Here is a 4,759-nt window from a genome sequence, read left to right on the forward strand (position 1 = left end):
AATGAACACACAACAACCCAAACCTATGGGATTCAGCGAAGCAGTCCTGAGAGGAAAGTTCATACTAGTACAGGCCTACCTAAAAAGGATAGAAGAATCTTTAATGAAAAAATCTAACCCTACAGCTACAAGAACTAGAGGAACAACAAACAAATCCCAGAGCGAGTAAAGGAAGGAAACCATCAAAATCAGAGCAGAATTAAATGATATAGAGATGAAACAAACAATTCAAAAGATCAATAAAACCAGGAGTTGGTTCTTTGAAAAGATAAACAAAATTGACAAGCCTTTAACCAGGCTCATCAAGAAAAAAAGAGAGACAACCCAAATAAATAAAATCAGAAATGAAAGAGGAGAATTCACAACTGATACCACAGACATACAAAGGATTGTAAGAAATTATTATGAACAACTGTATCACAAGAAATTTGACAACCTAGATGAAATGGACAAATATATGGAAACATAATCTTCCAAAACTGAATCAAAAAGAAGCAGGAAGTCTGAACAGACCAATAACGACTAGTGAAATTGAAGCAGTAATCAAAAAGCTACTGGCACACAAAAGCCCTGGACTGGATGGCTTCTCAGTTGAATTTTACAAAACATTTAGGAAAGAATTAACTCCTATCTTTCTCAAACTATTCCAAAATAACCAAGAAGAGGGAAGAGTCCCACACTCTTTCTATGAAGCCAGTATTACCCTAATTCCAAAACCAGGTCAAGACACAAAGAAGAAAGAAAACTAGAGGTTAATATCGCTGATGAACATAGATGCTAAAATCCTCAACAAAATATTGGCAAACCAGATCCAGCAATACATTAGAAAGATTATACAACACAGTCAAGTGGGATTCATCCCAGGGATACAAGGATGGTTTAATATTCACAAATCAATAAATGTAATACACTACATAAACAAAATGAAAGACAAAACCCACATGATCATATCAATAGATGCTGAAAAAGCATTTAATAAAGTACCACACCCATTTATGATGAAAACTCTCAGCAAAATGGGAATAGAGGGAGAATACCTCAACATAATAAAGGCCATATATGAGAAACCTGAAGCCAACATCATACTCAATGGAAAAAAAACTGAAAGCATTTCCCCTGAGGTCAGGAACAAGACAAGGATGTCCACTCTCTGCACTCCTATTCAACATAGTCTTGGAAGTTCTAGTCACAGCAATCAGACAAGAAAGAGAAATAAAAGGCATCCAAATTGGAAAAGAGGGAGTAAACTGTCATTATTTGCAAACAACATGATAGTGAACATAGAAAACCCTATAGCCTCCATGAAAAACTACTCGACCAAATAAGTGAATTTGGCAAAATAGCAGGGTACAAAGTCAATATTCAGAAATCGAAGGGATTTCTGTACACCAACAATAAAATATCAGAGATAGAAACTAGAAAAACATCCCATTTACTATAGCAACAAGAAAAATAAAGTACCTGGGAATAAACTTAACCAAAGAGGTAAAAGACCTGTACTCAGAAAATGATATAACACTGAAGAAAGAAACTAAGGGAGATAGAAATAAATGGAAGCATATACCATATTCATGGATGGGAAGAATCAACATCATTAAAATGTCCATACTACCCAAAGCAATTTATAGATTCAGTGCAATTCCTATTAAAATACCAACCAAGTATTTCACAACCTAGAGCAAGTACTTCAAAAATTTATATGTAACTAAAAAAGAGCCCAAATAGCCACAGCAATCTTGAGACAGAAGAATGCAATAGGGGGACCCACAATACTTGATATTAAACTATACTACAAGGCCACTGTAATCAAAACAGCCTGATACTGGCATAAGAACAGACATATAGATCAAAGGAACAGAATAGAGAGTCCAGAAATAAATCCAGGCCTCTATGGTCAACTAATATTTGACTAAGGGGACGCAACATAAAATGGAATGAGAAGAGCCTCTTCAACAAATGGTGCTGGGAGAACTGGACAGAGACATGAAAAAAAAATTAAATTAGACCACCAACTTATGCCACACACGAGAGTAAACTCAAGATGGATCAAAGGGATATAGAAGATGGCCGCGAAGTAGGGACAGTGTTCTCAGCTCGCTCCTGTTAAGGAGAGACTCCAGGAACAAATGCGGAGAGGAGTGACTGAGTGAGTGTGGGTCTCCGATAGCGTGAACAGGGAGAAGAGCGTGGGAGCAGCGTGGAGGGGGGTGGAGGGGTTTACCACACACTGCAGGCTGAGTCATTCCGAGAATTCGGTGCGTCTGCAGTAACAAGCTGAAGAGCTCACTAGCCTAGAGCTCCTTGGAGGCTCCCCCTGCTAGGGGCACACCGATAAGTGAATTCTTGTAGGGAGTTAGGGAGAGGATTTGGCCCAAAAAGCCAGAGGAGGGAGAGAACAGTGAACAACCAGGACTGGGAGAAACTGTGATCTGAGTCTAGAGGGAAACCTCCTCAGCTGCAACCTCCAACTGAAAGCTCGGCACTCCGGGCGTGCACAGCACTAGAGCTAGGGCCCTACAGAACAAAGGGACAGGTTTGGGGCAAGGAGACCGGCTGCACAGAAAAGCTGCTGCGGAACTCCAGTCCAGGGGAGAACTGAGCAATTGCGCTAGAATCCCACAGAACAAAAGGCGGGTTTGGGGCTGGGAGAGAAATAGGACGCCCAGGGTGTGTAAGTAGGGAAGAGAGTGGAGGCGGTGGTTCTGGAGTGGAGATGGTTTTAGGGCAGGGAGAAGGGCCCACAGGGAAAGGCTGCTGCAGAGCTCCAGACTGGGGGAGAACTCCTGGGCAGGAGAGCGCTGCGCTGACCAACCACACTAGAATCCCACAGAACAAAGGGACGGTGCTGGGGCAGGGAGGGCTATAGAGCGCACAGGCCTATAGACAGGGAAGCCAGTGGAAGCTGTAGCTTGGAATAGAGACAGTTTTGGGGCAAGGAGAAGAGCCCAAGCGGGAAAGTCGCTGCAGAGCTCCAGACTAGGGGAGAGGCCCTGGGCAGGAAAGTGCCGCTGGGCCCGGTGCTTTGACCGACTGTGCCAGAGTCCTGCAGAACAAAAGGACGATCTTGAGACAGGGAGAGAGGTAGGGTACGCAAACATATAGACAGGGAAGAGAGCAGAAGCTGTGGCCTGGGAATAGAGACATGACTGGAGGCAGGGCGGGGATTGCTGGCAGGCACAGGCTGGAACAACAGGGGGAAGGAGTAGCTGGACAAGCCTGAGGAGGGCTGAGGCTGCCTCAGGAGGGGAAAACTAAACGCAGCTCACAGCAGAGCAGCGGTAGGCCCATGAATAAAAGACTAGTACTCCCAGAATCAAGCAGAACCCTCCCACAGCCAGCCAGCCAACCAGAAAAGATTTGAAACTCATGGAATTTTGAATAGGAGCAGACTCAGGAAAGAAGGAAGGAAAAACAAAAAAACAAACCAACCAAAAATACCCAGAGACTGTGCCTAAAAGTTGAATTGAGTTAAAATCCTCTCATTCTTTTATTTCTCTCTCTAACTGCCCCTACTGTCCTTTCTTATTCTCTCTCCTTTTCTCTCCTCCTCTTCCCTCCTTTCTCTCCCGTTAGCATGTCTCCCCTGCATCCTATTCTGTTAATTTTTTAATTTTAAGTTCTCTCCCTTTCTCTCTCTCTCCTTTCTCTGTGCTAAGCAACTCCAATTTTATTAAATTTCTTTCTTTATTTTGTCCCCCTTCAGTCTACATTCGTTTTTCTTTCATCCCTTGCCCTTATTTTCCTTCTCTCCCTATACATATTCTCTCTCTCTTTCTTTCTCTCTCCCTATTCCACTTTATATTCTAATATTTTAATATTCAAATTACAATTCTAATCTATCCCCCTCTCCCTTCACCCTCCCATTCTTACCCCTTCTCTCTTTTCACCCCATCCCCTCACTTCTTTCTCTCCCTCTTGTATTTCTCTTCTTCATCCTATCTTTTGTCAACTCTTCAATTTCAGTCTTTCCTTCCCTAACGTCTCCTCTTCCTCCTGATTTCCTTCCCTCCTCTGTGTTCTTTCCCTCCCCCATCCTCTTATTTTCCCATCTCTTATTCCTCTCTCTATATATTCTCTCTTTCTCTCTATCTTGCAATTTTATATCATGTTTTAATCTCCTAATCTTTTTTTATAATATACAATATAAAAAAATTTTAATCCAGTCCCCCCTCTTCTACCTCCCTTTCTTCTTTCGTTCTCTCTCCTACGCTTCTCTTCTATACTTTCTCTCTCTCTTTCCTCTCTCCCTTCCTGTCTTGCTATTTTCTACTCTGTATTTTTATTATTGAAAAATTCTTTCTCAATCTGTTTTCTACCTTCTAACCTCCTCAGCCCTCTCTTTCAATTTCTGGCTGTCTGTCTGCCTGGATGTCTGTTGTGTCTATCCTCCCTCCCACGCTAATCATATAGTATATACCGATTATATAATTCCAATACTATACACTTCCACTTTCTCACTCCACACTGTAAGTAACCCTCTCCTCCTTTTCAAACATACAGTGTAAGTGTTAATTGCTGTCTTACATAACCTTGATCCCAATTGCTAATATTATTACTCTATCAACTTCCAGCTCAAAAATTACCCTTCGTTCATTTAAAACAACTCCTATCTGTTTCTCCTACGAGATGAGTCCCAATATCTCCACAAGTATATTAATACGGGCTCATTTTCAGCCTATAGTGAGATTGTAGTAGGGGGAGATATTGGAGGGTATGGGTTTCTTGCTTGGGTTGTGTGATTATGTTTTAGCAGCACCTC

Source organism: Furipterus horrens, unplaced genomic scaffold, assembly GCF_987537825.1.
Source record: "Furipterus horrens unplaced genomic scaffold, mFurHor1.1.pri manual_scaffold_8, whole genome shotgun sequence".
Lineage (NCBI taxonomy): Eukaryota > Metazoa > Chordata > Mammalia > Chiroptera > Furipteridae > Furipterus > Furipterus horrens.